The 19,125-nt window shown below is 40.8% G+C and overlaps 1 protein-coding gene across 1 annotated transcript in view; it reads left to right on the plus strand.

Moving 5' to 3' along the window:
- Positions 1–19,125, plus strand: part of lhfpl2a (LHFPL tetraspan subfamily member 2a) — a 49,131-nt gene that overhangs the window by 11,206 nt on the left and 18,800 nt on the right. The window contains exon 2 of the mRNA XM_008288583.1: positions 9,225–9,306. The gene's annotated coding sequence lies outside the window, so the exon portion shown is untranslated. The remainder of the gene's footprint in view (positions 1–9,224; positions 9,307–19,125) is intronic.

Genomic DNA, 19,125 nt, shown 5'->3' on the forward strand with positions numbered 1-19,125 from the left:
CTAGTTTTTCCGGCCACCAGCTTGTCATCAGACGCATCCTGTCTGATTCAATCTCAGGTATAATCAGCAGCGACATGGCTCCGGTTAAATAAACACCGACACGGGTTCAGATCAGAGTCAGCTCCCTCTCACCTCTCCACCGTCTGAACTGAATTCATGTTTGCTAGAAAAAGCATCTTTGCAACAATGATTTGCTGCAGTTACAGGTCTGCACTCAGTTTTGTCTTTAATTGACCACTGCTTTGACTCCAAAGCCTTTACAAAGCACGCATATTTGCTTTAGAGAAAACAAAAAGAATGCAGGGAATGAGGCATTTCGGTGTTTGCTCTTGTCATTTGGGACGGCCCTCCACAGCTAAGTGGTATTTGCCATCTGAAGACAGCAGGGATTATGCTGTCGCTCTCTGCATGAGGAGAGTAAACACAGGCCTGAGAAAAGTGAATCATAGAGGGATTTAATAAGAGTTGACGAGGCATAAAAGAAACAAAGTTCAGAGAGATAAATAGTGAAGGAGATGTTTAACAGAAGGAGAGTAAAGAGAAGAAAAGGTAAGGCTTTTCTCTCTCAGTAAACTAGATCTGAGCTGGGCCAAACATCTGTGATCCATCCCCCAGGGCAGACGTCCTCCACCCTGACTACCCTCTGACATCCAGACTAGCTGCTCCAGAGATCGCTCAGTCTGACGGGTACCGCCTTTCAGATAGCTGCCTCTGACCATCCATTCTTCTGTCAGCTTTTCTCTCTTCTTTCTATCAATATTTAACTCTTAAACTTTGTTTTAAATACTAGTTGCCTCTCTGCTTTGCTGAAACACAGCCTGCAGTTCAGCCGAATAATCCCAGAATTTTTGTCATGTGACTGTTGGTTTCGGCTGAGTCGAGTTTTTTAGTTTATCACAGAATCTGGTTAGGTTTTTGAAGTTTTAATAGACATGTAGAATAAAGGGATTTTGATGAAATGTTAGTTTACAGCTCAAGTTTGGTTTTCCGACAGAATGGCACGTCACACATGATTAGTTCAGGAAATGTTGAAAATATAACAGTACTTTCTGTTTTTACAGTTTCATGCTCTGATAAATGATGCAGTTTTGGCAATTTTTACCTAATAAAATAATTTTCATCAGGGTGTTAAAAACTATCTGAACTGTCTGAAAATTCACTCAACAGCGTCTCAAGTGAAACTGTTTTAGTGTCGACACAACTCAAACATTTTAAGGGCAGACGTGCACTTAACTGGATCATGTAAACACTTACTTGATCTTATCCTCTTCTCAGGACGGTTGGTCACGTTAAAGAAGCCGTTATGGCCTTTAGTTAGTGTAGAGCTGTCAGATTCCTGGCGGCCGACGGTCTGTGACACCGAGCGGGAATCTTTATCACCGCAGGCTCAGAGGCACAAGAGATGATGGCGCTTTGTCTTTCAGACATGATAACACAATTTGGCGGACATGAGCCAGGCTGCAGCGCATAAACGGTGGTGAGGAGGAGGAGGGGAGTGAATGAATGTGTGTGCATGAACTCATGTGAAAGTCCTTCGCCCATTATGTCTGTCATCATGTCTGGGAGCGACTTGGCTCACGTCCAATCTGTAGAAATTACCCCCTATCCACATTAAGACCGCACTTAATACACCTGTCTTTTGTCATAAAGAGAGCCCTCGGTGATGACTTCACCACATCTGAACAAAGACAGCACACATACATAAACTCTGAGTTATAATTTTATAACCTGTTGTTGTTTCTCATCCTTTGATATGAATTACACTCGCTGAGTGATGCAGCTGCAGCCAACTGTTATGTTTTACTTCCAGCTAATCACTGAGGTGATGTCATCTGTGTGTGCGGTCTGAGGTTTACAGGCAGGACGCACACACACACATACATGTACACATGCATGCACACATGAAGTAACACACACACACACGTGAGGAAATTGGATAGAGTGTAGATAATCATTGCATTAGTGCAGAGTGTGTAATCAGCGTGCGCCCGAGGGAGTAAAGCACACCTTGTGTTTTTACTTTACTTTAATGGTTCAGCTTGTGCTGCAGTGTTAAGTGTTTTGTGTGGAGGTGGACGAGGGTGTGTGTTTGTGTCAGGGGGAATTAGAGGATAACTGAGGAGATGGAGCTAGACGTGAGCGGTGTGACGTCACTGAAAAGGATCCATTTCCATGTCCAGATAATCATGTTAAGGAATTCTGGCAATAAATGATAAATGATCTTATCTTAGTGTCTGTTTTTCAGAAAGCACAGAACTGTAAACACTGTCAACATCAATGTAACCACCTTACTATCTGTCGTATTAACTGAGCAACACTTTAAATCCATGCACTTTTTATGAACTAACATTAGTTTATAGGTTCACGGATCACATCAAAGAAAGCTTTGCTTAAGACTAGCACTTTAATGAGGGCTGAACAATATACAAAAGAAAAATCATGCTGCAATTATTATGACAGACGTTGGAATATCAGCTACAGTTTTCCAGGGAATGGTAATTCTTGCATTTCCTTTCCGCTTAAGAAAGAAAAATGTAAAAATGAAAGTGTGATTTTGCTTCATTCTATGCCAAACAGTGTTGTGTCCCCTTATGTCGTGAGAATAGGATTTGTAGGCCGGAGCATCTCTGCAGCACCACAGTGCTTTATCAGTGATGGTATGTTTTGACACACTTTAACTCAAAAAACAAAAATGCCGTTCCTGTGATTAGGACATTGCACTTGTCCATATCATGATTTGGATATTTATTTATGTCTTCTACAGGGATCATCAGCTCCTTAGGAGGAGCATTTTTCCTGACACATGTTAGCCTCAGCACTTGTCTTTGAACATGATACCATTAAATAAATATTTGAGATGAAAACTCAAAAGAATTTGCAGAAAACTATTAAAACAAGTCAGCAAGACATATTAAAATGTCATCCAGTGATGTGTTTTCAACAAGTTTATGGAGAAAATGTTACTTTATTAGCTATCTGATCCAACTCCAAGCACATGCTCCGTGCAGTGTGTTAGGTCCAACCTAAGACCTTTTTAAGATTGCTGTTATGACTTTGTGGAAAAGTTTCCTGAAATTGAATTCAGATTATTGGAACTTTGTGTCTGAAAGGGGCTTACTAAGCAACAGTTGTCTTTTCAGCTGCCAAAACGTTACAAATATTGAAATCTGCTTTTGTCTATAACTGTCTCAAATCAGTGAGCCATCATTTTAGAAATAGTTAAGAATCAAAATGACAAATGTGGCTTTGTTATTATTTTAAGACACATATGTGCAAAAGTCATTAAGGTGCATCAGGTCTATTGGACATTTACCAATATGAGACTCTGTGGAAATTAAACAGCATTGTTTCTGTTGTTTCTGTCTCGCGTTGCCGTCAGTGTGCAGAACTCGCACCCAAACCTGAAGCGGAAGCTGCCCAGGCACCAGAACCCCGACGGTTTTTTCCTCATCTCTTTGAAGAGCTCCTGGCAAAGCTTTCAAAGCCCCTCTGTCTCAGCGCTGGCTCCTAAAATAATGTGTGGTAAATGTAACACAGCTGCCCAGCTGAGCAGGAACAGGCAACGCTTATTATTCCCAACAACAATAATTGCTTTTGTTTATCCTGAGTCGCATTTTTACCCTTCCTTTGTACATTCCAATACGTTTTACATGACCGAGTGGAGTCTCATTATCAGCTACCGCTTGTGTTTGATTTAACAGTAGTGAAAAGTCTGAGTCCTCTTGTCCCACATGCACGATACTGAATCCACTGTGCTGCCACTGAGCGGTTTTTGTGGTGCTGATGCAGCAACAGTTTGCTGGTCGTATAAAAATGTTCCAGTGACACACACACACACACACACACACACAGGCAGCACAATGATGAGGTCATTGTTGGTCAAGTCTGTTTTGTATTGTATGAATAGACAGCAGCTGCAATGCCCATTCACTTCTAGTCTTCAGATATGGGGCTTATATAACCCGGCTTACGCTGACAATATGTATTGTGTTTCTCCAGAAACAGATGTTCCCACTCAGTTAACAATTGCAAATACAGTTTTCACTGTTCACACACACTTTGTAGCAACACGCTGTGTTTGACCTTTCACATCAGACAGGTGAGTCGCAGCTTTCAGTCACAAAAAAATCAGTTTTAGCGACTGATCTTCGGCAGTCTATAAATATTTGACTTTTTTCCCTCCTATTGCTTCTAATGGCTCTGCAGAAGCAATGCATTACAGCGATTAGAGTTACGAGGGTGAGCGAGGCTGGGCGCTGGCTGCTTCCTGACACCTGTGCTGGTTATGTTAGCCCGAGGGACGGGGCTCCCGCGCTGGTTATTTTAATGAGAATGCTCTCCGCTCAGCCTCACATGCCTCTCATTACTGCCCACAGACCCAGAGAGTGAAGAGGAGAAGAGAGGATGGGGGGAATAAATATGAAACAGATGCCGACGGCGGGGGAAAGATGCGTCTGATTCTCCGTCTCGTTCCTCCCTGCCAGATACAGCATTGATGTGTCACAGAGTTGACAGACGAACCTGTAATTTAGATTAAACGCCGACTTGCAAGTGCATCTACAGAAACGCTTAAAGGACTAGTTCAGCATCCCGGAAAAGTAGCTCAAATTAGTTTCTTGCAGAGATTTGGATTAGAAGAACAAACCTACGCTCGCACTAGATAAGACAGGGTATTAGCTTAGCTTAGCATCATGACTTGAAACAAGGGGAAACAACTAGCGCTGCTGAAGAAGGAGTGCAGCAAGCTTCTGATTATTTGCATTATTGATTAATCTGCTAAATCATTTCTCAAATGATCTGTCTGTAAAATATCTGGAAACCTTCAAAAATGGCCTTCACAATTACAGTATTGTAAAGCATAAGATAGTGTTTTGTTATCGCTTAAGAATCATCTAAAACCCCAAGATATTCTTTTTTTTTTATGTAAGTCTACTGAAAGCATTAAATTTCTTACATTTACATTGTGCTTGAGCAAAGGATAGGCTCTTAAAATGTCTTGTTTTGCCCCCAAAATTGTCCAAAACACCCAAATGTTGGTTTTCTTTATTGTAAATCCATGAAAAGAAGCAAATTCTTACTTTTATGATGTCCTAGATAGTCATGAATGTTTTGTTTTGTCCAAAAATTATCCAAATGTATGTCCATAAACAGCAGAAAATTCTCACCTTTCATGACATAAAATGTTTGTCGATCGAGGTTGTAAAGTTACGTGCATGATTATTCCAGTCTTGGACAAAGATAAAATTATCTGTAAGTTTGTGTGTAACCGGAACAAGTAACCAGCGGAAAACTCAGTCACTGCTCACAGCCAACAAACAGTCTGGAACACAACAGCCTTTAAAACCATATAATTGTACACCTTTATTTGCAGAGATTAACAAACATGATCGTAAGTGAGCCCTGATGCTCATTTAACAAACGAACCTTCTCCCTTCGAACTCTCTGCAAAAAAGCGGGTAAAAGCAGTTCCTAAAACTATTCCACGGAATGATGGCAACCCACATGCGTCGCTTCCTTCCAGCTCCCCTGTTCCCAAAGCCCTTAAATACTATAAGAAAGACCCTTTTGTGGTGGATCTGGCTGCAGTGAACATGCCTACAGTCTCCACATAACAGGGCTGCCCCCAGCTGTGGAAAGGTTCAACAGCTGAGCTCCAAATACCGGCACCTCAGCTCAGAGGTATTCCCAAGTTTAATGCGTGTTGGGGCATTTTTTTGGCATCACTTTAGAGGGCAAAAATAGTAGTGGGATTGTAGCATTTGGGGGAAAATCCCCTCAGCTGTGGCAATTTGGAAAAAGCCCAACATGGATTTACACGGTGGAGGTTCTCCTGAGGACAAAACAGAACCCAGAACATCAATCTGCTGGTGGTAAACACGGTCTACTATTACTGTAACGATCTTCATTCACATAATACAGCTCTGTAACTTCTCTTATCTTTCTTAATACTACTTCCATGGATCTTATTTGTAAAGTGGAGCTTCTGGTTTTCGTCCACCATACCTTGATTCAGAATTTATCAAAAATCACTGACAAACAGTCAAACCAAATCACAGCAAATGTGAAATCAGTGCTGAGTCTCAATTGCTAAAAATGTAGTATTTCAGTGGAAAGTCATTGATTTATCAGGGCAGAGCAGTCACTGTGATCGGATTCAAAGCTGCTGTGTGAACTGTGTGTTATCTTGACCTTTATTGTAAGTCTTTGTGGCAACATGCTGCCTGTTTTTCCACACATCTTATTTGATTTCATCATATTTCTTTAGTAAAGCATTGCGTTACACGAAAACAAAGCACTCAGTTGGTGCTACGACAAACCTCAAGGACTTTTTGTCCACACCTGCTGTTTATCAGCATTTTATTGAATCAGAATATTTTCAGATCCACTATTGAATGGAGAATTATTTCATTTAGTATCATATCTAAAGCAAAGCGAGTCTGTTGTACTGAGAGGGTGTCAAACTTCAACCACATTTTTTGGCCACTGCTCGTGTTTTCTTTTGTTGCAACGGCAGTTGACTTCTCGCTGAGGGACTGTGGAAAAACAACGACATGATTCAACTTTATTTTCAGCTCAGACTGTAATTCATTTTGCATCCTTCAGGTCAACTTTTACTAACACAATTTACATGTGACCCTTTACTGAACTGGTCTCATACATAGCAGTCATACAAATGGCAGTATTAATACATTTTTTACAGTACAAGCATCTAATTTGGCATCCTTCATTTATTTCAGAAGTCTCCCAAATGCCTCTTCTTCAGGTTTTGTGCTTTTGTGTTTTAACTGAAAGAGAACTCATTGGACTGCTCTGGGACTGAATGGATCCTTTTGTTGTTACTATACTATTATTTCCTAATGAATAATATTGAGCGACACCGGTGGTGGCTGCTCATCCTTTTGACTTTAACACTGTGGGGAGCAGATAAATATTTAATCAAGGAACTTGCCATTAACCCTGTTGTCATGATTGCCCTCACACAAACATTTCACAGCAATTGTGTTGATTTAAGTTTGTGCTCTCCACTTGGGGACGTCACTTCAGCTGTTGTTTTGTTGCAGAAAGCAGCAGTGTCAGAAAGATCATGTAAGAAGGTGTGAGTGAATGACTAATTTGCCGGCAGTGGAGCTTAAAGAATTTGGGGGGTTTCACCAGCTTGGAATCTCCTAAGCAGCACTGAGTGGCCCCTGAGGCCCCTCTCTGGATCACTGGTAGATGAAGTACCCTGTCAGTCAAATGTCACCTCAGAAACAGTGTCCTCCATCATCACACGTCATGCTTCGATCTGCTTAAATCTTCAGCTTCTACCTAACATATCCCAGTCTATGTTTGGTAACCATTCATCCTGTGTTAGCGTTTCTGTTTGATCCTGTTAAGTCCAACTATTGACTTGCACTCTCTGGACAATATCCACTAAAAGGCCTCAACAGAGCCGAGTGAAAGGGAAGAGAGTCGGCCATTAGTTAATTATCTGCTGCCTAACGGACGTGCGGGTCCCATTAGCATGTGAGGGGAAGAGTAACCTGAGTCTGCTGCTGACAGCGGGGACATGTTTGATGACCGTCAGTGGTGCTATTGAGTTTTAATTTGTTTGCTCTAAAGTGGTGATTGCTTTCTTGCTACAGGGATCAATTGTAATGATTTAGTATTTGCGGTAGTGTTTCTACTCAGAATGTTGTTATGCAGTTTAAAGTAGAGGCTGGCTACCACATCTGGAAAACAAATCATCCAGATGTGAGAAATTATACTTGTTGTTGATGTTGTTGTCATACTTTTAGAAATTAAAACCCACACAGCAGTTTCTTTGGGGTTCCTCAGAAGTACCAACCACAACCCAAAACTCACCAACAAGAGGTTCTAGAGAGGCACATCTTGTGTCTGGAACACAAAAAAACTGCTAATTTTTGTTGCTTGCCGTTGCACAGGTAGCATACAGTGGATTTATGAGCATTTTTGCTGAGCAAAGCCAGATTCTGTTGTAGGAAATGTAGAATCAATACAGAACGAGAACAAGGAAAGATGCAAGGTGTAAAACCAAATCGATGAACTGAAAGGCGCTAAAACGTTCCATAGAGCTGAGAGGAAAACGAGAGTCGGATGATGATTGAATACAGATCTGGCACTGTGTTTCCATGTTGTGCTTTTTATATACATTTTCCAGTGTCAGATATTAAAAAGTTAACAAAAACGGTCCAAGAAAAAAAGAAACAAATCTTGTAAGGTGACGAGGTTTTCGACTTTTTGGAAAATGACTCTTCTTCTAACTCACATGACTAATCAGCTGTTTCTTTTGTTATCTTTGTCTCTGGACAACATGAAACATGTTTGATACCGGAAGACATTAAAATAATAACTGAAAAGACTTTATTTTCCTATATTACTATATTTTTTCTGTCGTAGACATGGACAAAGTTTCTCTTGTTTCGTTTTCTTCGAGGATTTAAAGCAGTTGGCAAACAAGCCGTTTTGTTTCTGTCTTTTTCTACTCTGTTTATTACAACTATTGCAGCCTATAGCGCCATCTTCTGACAACATTAAGCAGCCAAGTTGATTTCCTCCAAAGCAATTAATGGAAACAAGCCAATTTTTTTTTTTTTTAAATTTTTGGCAACATTCAAAAGTTCACTTCAAATTCAGTTCACAGTTATATAAAAACACGTCTTTTGAGTGATATCTGTCAGATTATGTGAAGTCATTTGATCCATTATTAGTATATGTTGAGGAGTGCAACTTTAATTTTTGGGAAAAGCCACTATTTTGTGGCAGAAAGTCGTAAAGGAATATGTGGGGAAAGATTCACTGAAGCTAGTTTAAAGTTTTCCATGTTGGTTGGTTATTAACCAGCAGGCCTGTGCTGATGTCAGAGACAAAATTAGGATGTGGGAAACTAGATTGTGGTTATTTACACCTTACGCACAGAGCTTATGACTTATCCCACTTACAATGTGTTTTTTGTACTCGACATTATGCAACTGTGCCACCGGGACCCAAATGAGGGATGCAGACATCAGCGTCTCTTCGCTCTTTTTTATGAACATGTGAAACAGTTTAAAGGTTCCTCCAGGTGCAGCTGCTCCTCAGTCTCCGCTTTAGATGGAAAATACCAATGAGCAATGAGAAAAGGATGCTTGTTATTGTTGGGGAGCCAACAATGACTGAACTGTTGCCCTCTGGAGATGGTGTGTTTTTGTAATTTGGACTCATCGTTGCTGTGATCTCTGCAGGTTGCGAGGAGCTGAGCGAGGACTCTTGCATCACCTGGATTTAACCGACGAGATTCACCCACAGCCGGATTCCACACAGAAGGTTTGTGTTTTTGTGTCTCGTCACATGTCCTTTAATTTCACCTACAGTCTGTAGCCCACTGACATGTGAAGCTTTGCTTCTGCAGCAAAACAAAACAAACAGAAATGTAGTTTCCTGCTATTCTTGTGATGATATTATTGGGGTTCCTGCCTTCTTTTTGTTACGGGTGGAAATGGAAGCTGTTCCCATGGTCTCATTGTTCCGGGCAGGTGTTACCCAACACCTTCAAACACCCTGAAACCCTTCATTCTAAATCTACTTCTTGCAATCTACTTACACAAACTTTTTTTTCAGTCATTACTTTTTAACATAAACACTAAAAATGTAAAACCAGCTTTGGTTTTAGACACATCAGCACAAAGTTATGTTAACACATAGCCTCTAAACACAGGTTGGACATGTCTGTGAGTTAGCCAAAGAATATTTTGTCATTGTCAGGTTTATTTATTTGGACGATTTGCATCACCTGTGGAAATAAAATATCCAGGAGTTCACAACAAAACTTAAAGCAAAATGTTCTATTGTGGCTTATGTTCAGGTGCCAGTTCATTAGGTCTGTCATTTGACAGGAGCCGTGCATAGGAAAAAGTCCAAACCAAACTGAATCAATATCCGTTTAAATTAATATGCAGCATTAGAACTTTATAACCTCTGTGACAATTTATTGTCATTAGACGACAATGATTTTTTTCCCCTTTACTACATTGTGAATAATCGTGTGACCCTTCAGATCATGACTGGCTGCTTGGTTGGGGAACCACTGCTTTAGAACTTTTCTATCATCATATCACTGCTCTGAACCTTGAACCCTAAAGATGAAACAGCATCTTCAGCAGCTTCAAGTTCATTCTGTGTTTTCATTGTCTGACTCTTGAAATCTGTCCCGTATATTTGTCAGAGTGAAGGAGGAAGTTGGGGATGTTGGGGGTGTTGGGGCAGGAGGGGGTGGCCATGTTTTTCCAATATGGAGGAAAACAATGGAATGACAGATATTGAGCAGGGACCACCTGTGAAGGTCATGTCAAAGTGGAAAGCCCCCACTAACATAATAAACAGAAAAATGGTCTGTCACTTTGCTCCTAAAATAGAGAGACTTCATGTCAGCGGCTCACTTCCTGTTATCTCATTCTTGTTTTTGACTGAGCCTCCTTTGTCTTTATGCCCTATATTAACCCTCTGAATCCCAAGCAGTGTCTGGACATTTTCTGCTCCTGTTAATTTTTTTTTCATTTTTCACTGCAGTATAAAGTCCTGCACCTCTATGGAAACAGCACAACCATGGCTAGAACAATTTTCCAGTTGCCCACAGGTGTTACCAATACTGGACCATATGCTGTAGATATTTTCTACTTACAATTTTGATTTGTTTCTATACATATCTCCTATCTGCTGAAACACAGCCTGCAATTCATCTGAAAAGTCCCTGAATTTCATCATGTTACTGTCGGTCACAGATAAGTCACTAATGGCTTCACAGTTGATCTGAGAAGCGCAGAATTTTTGGTTTTTGCAGAATATGGTTCGTACATGCAGCTTTTTTTTGTTTTGTTTTTACAATTTAAAAAAAAAGTAAGAAGTAAGTGATTGTGATCCCAATTTAAAGCCTAGATTTGATTAGCTTAAGATTAGTTTTGTATAGATTTCCCGACAAAGTAAAAGTCCCACATGATAAAGTCAAAGATCATTGGGATTCTTTCTGTATTTATAGTTTTTGGCTCTGACAAGTCGTGTAATTTTAACATTTTTTAAAAGATAACATGCCTTTCAAACCCCCTGGTGGGTTTTGGGGTTCAGAGGGTTAAACACAGAAAAGTGAATATGCTCAAGTTTCACATTTAAATTGATGAGTTCAAACAGTGTTATTTCAATCTGGACCTTTTTGTGTCTGTCTTTATCTTCTCAGCTGTTATCCAAAGCTCATTTATTCTGTGTATATGAGACATGACAGTTTTTATATATCCTCCCACGTCAGCTCTAATTCAGACAGATTTCTCCTATTGTGTCTGCAGGATGCTGCAGTGCTATAATCTGACATGGACAGGTTTTTGTGAGGTTTTCATAAGAGGCGCATGACTCTTCAACACTCATCTCTTTGTCTGCGAGTGAAAGCACCTACACATCTCACGTTACTCCCCCCCCCGAAACCGGTCTGACAATAGCAACACGCTTCTTCATTTCTCAGCTTCCCACCTCTTCTTTCTGTCCACAGCATCTCCTTTGCACTCCCCTCATTCGTCTCTGTCTCCTTCGCATGCTGTGTTTTGCCAAAGGCCTGAGAGCGGAGATGATATCACTTGATACTTTTATTATCCAAAACTCAAGCGAGAGAGAGAGTCCGATGCCAACGTTCCTCAGCAGTGCTTACTTTTGATTTTGAGCGGAGTATCGGGTTAAGCACCGAGTGCCCACAACAGCCATGGCTCTGCCCCTGGAGGCGTTTGGATAAAGCAGCCAGCGAGGTCTCAGCTTGCAGGGGAGTTTGTCTTGTTTTGTGTTATAGTGGGAAACTCGGCTGGGAGCAGCAGGTCAGCGCCACAGGGAAGTTAGGATTAAACTGCACTCATCCCGAGCACAAAACACAGTGAGAACAATGCTTTTGGCCCTCCAGAGAAGAGGAGGGTCAAATACCATCCACCCAGCTCAGCGGAGTGACTGATTTCCTGAGTCTGGCCTAGAAAATAGGATTGGAAGTGGAAGGACTTTTCTCCTGCGACCCCCTGCGTTTATGGACCCCCGGGCTGTTTGCAGGGCTGAGGTGGGGCTGGAAATGGTTAAGCATAATGGAGACAGTGTTAGGCCCGAGGGCCCCAAACTCTGCAGCTCTCTTAACAGTGGGAAACAGGGGAGAAGTGCGTGGGCTCCTCAGGGCCCCCCAGTCCATCAGCAGTCAGAGGAAATAGGTGTGAAGAATGTGGCCCCTAATTTCTTAAAGCGATATTTCAGCTTGTGGGTTATTTTCATTTTTTTACCACTTTACACGTATTAACAGGAGTCTGAGCAAATCTTTCATATCTGGATTAGAGTTTATTCATTTTAAATAAGCCAAACAACAATAACTTCTCTGCATTTTTCTTAATTTTCAACATTTTTCTGCACCTTAATAAAGTCCAAATTAAAAGTCTGACATTAGAATACCTTATTTCACTCTTTTCAAAGTCATTTTTGGTTACAAACCTGTTTGAGTTGCTGCACTGCAGTAACTGTGTGGAGACTAGAGGCTCCTCTGCCAGCTAGTTAGTATCTACAACAGCCAGCAGGTGAGGCATTTGGGGAACAATAGTAAATTGTAGTTGGAAGTTAAAGAGTGAGACCACTTTCAGTTTAAGATGGCTTCTCTTTGTAACAAACCCTTTGCCTGATGAAAGTTTAGCACTAAAGCATCACAAATCAAAGTACTTCTGCAAGTTAGACAGTGTGTGGGAGTCTGTTTGAAACTTAGGTTTACCTTTATAGTATTTGCATTAGCTGAGATTTGTTAATCAGCAGTAAACAATTGCAATTACAATTTTGACCTGATGATCACAGCACCAGATTTAAAGTTAATGTGTTCCAGTTCATCCTGACTAAATGGCTGAAAAATGAGATAGATCACATTTTGTATGAGACTTGTGCAAGTGAAACACACTATTAGGTAAAGTATGCATTAGAGAAAAGGGAAATGCTCCGATCAAGTTAAAAAACCCAGGAGTTCCATTTGTAGGGTCGTGCAGCAACTGGTTTTTCTGTTTTGGTTCCCTCATAACAAACAGAAGTCATTGTTGCTCTGTTGTTATGAGAGCACTGTGATGGATGTTATCTCTGTTGCGCTGCTGCTCCTCGGCGTCTTTAATCTTAAGCTCAAACAGCACAAGCTGATATTTAACTGCTAACAGATACCATGCAGATGGAGTCAGAGCAGGGACAGTTTGTGGCAAACGGCACAAATAATCTCATCACAGCATCCAGCGAAGGCCTCGTCGTCTGCGGCGGTCCGGCTGGCCACCCACTTTGAGGCCAGGCTGTGATATGTCAGATGGTCTTTGTTTTCCATCACCCTCTTAACCCTCTTGGCGTGGGCTCGCCATACGACGGCTGTTATGGCCAGTATGAGAAGATGAGGGATTGTTGACCTCCGCCTTCCTCCACAGAGGCACAGCTGAAGAATTACCAGGTTCCTCCTTCCAGAGCGACTCCTGCTCCGTCTCAAACCAGACTGACAATCAGTCGGTCGGATCGTATAAACAGATGTTTCCAGGGGGAACCGGTGACCACTCACACAGGGATCAAGCGGAGGTGTGCATGTTTTGTGTGCCCAGATCCATATGTGTTCATGTGTACACTGCTCTGCTGTGTTTTTATTATTCTCTCTGTATGTATTTGGGCTAAAGAAGACTCTTGGGACAGATGAGGTTGTTTTCTTTTTCCCCTCATACAGCTTGTTTCACCACGGCTTTTCCTCTCGGTCCGAGGTGTTATACGTCCGTGGTGCCTCTGCGGCCGACATGTGAGCGCCACACCTCTCGCAGGTGTACTCCCCGCTGACCACGAGCTGTGGCTCTGCTCAGCGCCCGGCTCTCCATTATTCACCATTATTCCTTTTCCCCGCTTCTTTCTTTCCCACGCTCCCGTCTTGCTTCCACCAAGGCTCAGTGTTGGGATTTCCTCACCTTCAACACATCCGTGTGTTTATGCTCCAGCGGTACTCCCCAGAAAGTTCATAAATTAGCAAATATGCTGCAGAGATAACACTCCCACTCTAAGATACGGCGAAGTACAACTGCTGCTGACAAGAGCATAATGGATAAAAATGATGTGGCGTGACCTCGCTGGGGGAAATTTATCTGTCTCTTGACCTCAACTGTCGTATTAAATAAATGGATCGGTGTCAAATGTTGGAAAAAGATGTTGAGGTTGTGACTGAAGATATGCTATAGTAAGAGACTGTATGCACCTGAACAGGGAAACATTTCCCTCTCTGCAGATTACTTATATCTTCAGCGTTTCAATATGTAGGGTGGGGTATTGGACCTCGACTCGATTTCGGTACTTGCACGGACTATAGAACTACTATGGGCTTGTACCAAAGTGCTTTTTGTTCAGATTTAAGCTGTTCCTTACTGTTTCTTTGATCAGAAAATTCTTGAGTTAAATGGTCAGATCGTATATTGCAGGAATTTTTGGCTGATTTTCAGGTTTTTTTTATAGCTAATTGAGTGCTTTTGCGTCTTTTTTATTTATTTTTTTAACCCTCTGAACCCAAAAACCTTCTGGCTGATTTGAAAGGCATGGTGTCTTTTTTAAAAATTGCCAAAATTCCACCATTTATCAGCATCATCAACTATAAAGCAGAAAGGATCTTTAGATTTCTGACGGTCCTTGAACTAATCACATTTGATTGGTGGTTCAGTTGGTAAAATGAATCAAATTTAAACTTAGAGTTGTGATATTAATTGAACTCATTAGTTTCAGAAAGGTGTTGGAAGATACATTGAACATGGTGACGTATATTTAAAGTTGATGTGCAGTAGTAAGTAGTGTAAAACCTGCTTTGTTCAGGTTGTACAAATGTAAGTAGAAAAATATCTATACTAGTACAGAAAAATGGTAGACATGTTGCTTCCACATGCTTCCAATTTTTGTACAAGAATTGACATTTGAAAAAATCATACAGCCCTATACCAGACTAAGTTTAGTTTACAGGACTTTCTCCTGTGTGTGCATGTTAAACATCTGCCTCCATGTGCCTGTTGATGGCCTTGAAGTGGCCAGATGGTTGTAGCTGTTCCCTCTGCGGGATTCAAACTCAGCTCAGACTTCTCTGATTGCACAGAGAAGCAAATGTATAGCAGCAAAGACTCCCAAAAATCCATGTGTCCCTCCAGATCTGCACCGACACTGAAGCCTTTTATTTGGGCGGGCTTGACGTATTTGACAGAAAAAATGGTGTACTGTTTACATCCATATGCTTCCACCATGTGTCAGATACTTTAAAACTAGACGTTTGGTTTGCACTCGAGTAATCAGCACGTGATTTCACCACACAGTTAGCAGCTATTTTCCGCGACTGGAAACTCCACAAGCTCTCCAAATATTCCGTCTGTCCGTCCGTTGCTTCCATCTCTTTCCACACAGCGCGGCTTTAAAAGCGTGGTTTCCTCAGGGCGGCTGGACGGTGGAGTGACGTAACAGCGCCGCTCCGATTGAAAACACGTGGAGATAAAAACCTCAGTGAGATATCTCAGGCATGTCCGGGAATCGTGTGTCGATACGAGCCAAAATAAAGCATTTGGTTTCTCTTGTATGAGATCAGTTCCTTCCTGATGGCTTTATCAAATTGGGGCTTTGGCACACCTGAATATTCAAGTTGCAGGTGTGTGAGCACAGAAACACATCATCAAGATAAACGTCTAAACTTCTGAAAGAGCCAGTTCTTTACAGACATCAAGTACACATTCTGCTCTGTGGATAATTTTTCCAGTTCTATTTTATCTGAAATAGGAAATGATGGGGAGTTAAATGATGTTTCTTGCAGACTACTTTGCTTTTCATTTCTATAATATTGTGTTGAGACCAAACAAAAAAATATAATAAAGCATCCAGAAATCTGGAGTGGCGCTGGGTGTTTTTTTTGGCCACTTGAAGGTAGTGGAACAAATACATACATACAAACATATTATCACCATATGCAATTGGTAGCATTTATATTTCTGTGCTGGTGTGCCAGCGTCGCTCTGCCATAACACTCCCAGGATGCTAGTTTGCAGTGTTGTTTTAACTTCACTCTGTTGAGTTTCTTTGTGTACTTCTATTGGTGGCGGCTGAAGTGGACCAGATCATGTTTGAGCAGAGGATGTCGGATTCAGTTAAGTCTATAGACAAGCTGGTAAGGCTATGAATGCGACCCAGGGCTCCCATCAAATTTTGATTACTGGTTCGCTTCGCTTGGTCAGTACAGGTAGTGCACGTTGGGATTCTAGAGCTTTTTCACAAAGAGAATAAAGTTGCGAGCTGGAAAACCAAAACAACGAGCTAAAAGGAACTAAAATCTAGTATAGGATAAATTTAAAGTCAAAATCTGTGGGTTTGTCATTATTTAATACAGTAATATAGAAGTTTGTCATGTTAAGGAGCATTCCAACTATTGATCTGATTTCATAAATAACTAAATGTGAGTTATTTTTTAGGCAATAATACTAAAAAAAAGCTGTTTCGTAGGCATTGTATTTTGAATATTTAGTGGTTTTGGACAGAAAAAAATAACTTTCTGTGTCACTGACATTTCATAAACTATTTTTTAATTAATTAGTCATGAAACAAATCAGCAGAATAACTGAAATGCATATAGTCATTGGTTGCAGCCTTAATGTGAAGGACAGGCTATTTTTACGTAGGTTAAGAGCAGGTTTTCAGGATCTAAAATTACTTTGTTACAGTATTTTGGAGGAATTTGAAACCAAAGAAAAAAGATTTTCATGTTAAGGTCACTTCATAAAATACCTTAATGCAAATTCTCAGTTGGATTCCTTTTGTCCAACCTGTTGTCTGACTGCTATCACTCGTCACCCTGCCTTGCTTCACAGTCATCCGCTTTCTTTAGATCTACATGATACCACTGAACGGGGTCTGACAAGGAAAGATGAATGACCAGCAGCTCACAGGAGGACTCTGTTGAGTTTGTATGAATGATGCTTTGGCCTGGCATGTGTCTGCTGCGTGCATGTGGATCTTTACTCCCTTCTGATTCTCTGGTCTTTGAAGTGAGGGTCTGCGCTGTGTCCAAGCTCCAGAGGCTGCCAGCACAAACCTGCAGGAGCATCTTCACTTCAGCATCACTGCTGGCTTTCTCCTCGTCTGTAAGAGGATATTCAGTCAGTTTCTGGTTGATCTGTGTCTCCAGATCACCAACATGATATGTGACAACTGCTCACAGTCGGGTTGACTTCTGATGGGACTGAGAATACAAACAGAAAGTGTGGCTGACTGGTGGATTGAATGGTGTCGTTTTCACCCTCAAACACAGATTGTCTGGTCAGAACAGCAGCTGTACCGAGACATATTCTGTTAAGCTTTGGTTTTCCTCTGCATGTACATGGAGCTTTAATAGGAAAACAAAAAACACAAGAACATTAGTGTAAAAAATGGTTTAAATACTGTGTTTATTTAGTGTCACTTAAGCTGCAAACGTTAGCATGTACAGCAACTGACATAAGGAGGGGTGCAACAGTCCACGATTAGTCCTCATTCTAAAAGTTTCCTCATAAAACGTTAAAAAATTAAGTTTGAAAATACATATAAATTAATGAATTATGTGAGAGGAAGGTAACTAGCTGTTGTGGATGCTGACTTTGAAACGTTAGCTTTAGCTTTTAGCACAACTTCATTTATAAAGCCATAAAAAAGTTTCTTAAGAGACATTTACTTTAAAAAAAAATAAAAAAATAAAATACTTACTCTCATTATTGTTTTAAAAATAGTCTGGTAAAAACAGTAAAAAGCCAAGAGAAGCATTTTAGCCAAGTAAGCTAATGTAGCTAGCTAGTTACAGACTGTTGTCACTTCAACCGCATTAAATCAGTGGTTGATGGCCAAAAATGGAGCAAAATGCCTTTTAAAAAATAAAATGTAATTTCTTTATTCTTATTTCATTAAATGTATATGTAGACATCATTTTATTTATTTATTTTTTATGTGTTCCTATTTCTGTGTTAACATTCAAGTGGATGAATAGGAAAAATTGCTTAAATTCATATTAGCTTTTTTTTCTTCTACTGGCCTTTATCTACAAAAGGGCATTAAAAATGATCAATCGATTATCACTGTCGATTATACTGGTTAAAATGAAACATTTAATCATGCAAAATTGTTTAGGTATATCACCCTATAGTTCTAGTCTTTCTAAAATAAAGGGCCCATTGTTTGACAAATTTAAAGAGTTTTGAGAGGTACATCTAGCAGTATTATGACTGTAAGCTGCATATGTGAAGCGCAAAAACGGAAAGCTGGCAGGCATCAGGAGTAACTTACGAGCAGGGGGCTTAGTGAACAGTCAGCTGTTGTTTTGCTGAGAAAACGCACAAGTCAGGGTGGGGATGAGTCACCAGAATTGAGTCAAATGTGAAGCTTTATTAGGATTAGCATTTATGTATCTGCCTTCAAAGGGCTTGTTTTTGAACTGCTCTGGCCTAATGTCCATTCAAACTGATAAGAAAGGCCTCCTCCTCTGATTTGCCGCGGTGCGTTCAATTGCCCTCTCAGCTTCTCATTCTGTTTGAGTCTGCCCCTTTTTCCGTCTTCATATGGAACTCATTTGTGAACAAACACAAAAGGCAGAGAGATGTTGCAGCTGACTGTGGTGTTGGCTGAATGCACACGTTGCTGCTGCAAGCGATCGGGACACTTTGCTCCAATCAGCCAGAGAAGTAATCCATTAGTCAGACTCTGAACCATCTGCTCCATCGGTCGGTTAACTCAGCATCCAGGCAGCTATCTAACTCGCCATCAGACGGGTGATGTTGATTAAAGGAGGGTGTAACAGGATCTGTTTGTCTTGTGGTTCATGTGTTGGTTATCAACGGCAGCTTTATGTCTGTGTGAGCGAGTTTTGTGACTTTTCAGGTCAGACTACTACAGGTACTATAATAAATACATTTAATCCACATAGGTCATATACTTTTCTGTTTTCTTTAAGCACATTCCCCTTTAAATACATAAATAATGCTTATTGCCTGGTTAAACCATGCTTTTAAGTATATTTTTGACACAAAGCAACTTAAACTGCACACTAGTAGTACACTTTTGCTGTTTTGCTCGGCCATTTTAAGGGTACGCTACACATAAAGT

This window comes from Stegastes partitus, unplaced genomic scaffold (genome assembly GCF_000690725.1).
Source record: "Stegastes partitus isolate 25-593 unplaced genomic scaffold, Stegastes_partitus-1.0.2 Scaffold566, whole genome shotgun sequence".
Taxonomy (NCBI): Eukaryota; Metazoa; Chordata; class Actinopteri; family Pomacentridae; genus Stegastes; species Stegastes partitus.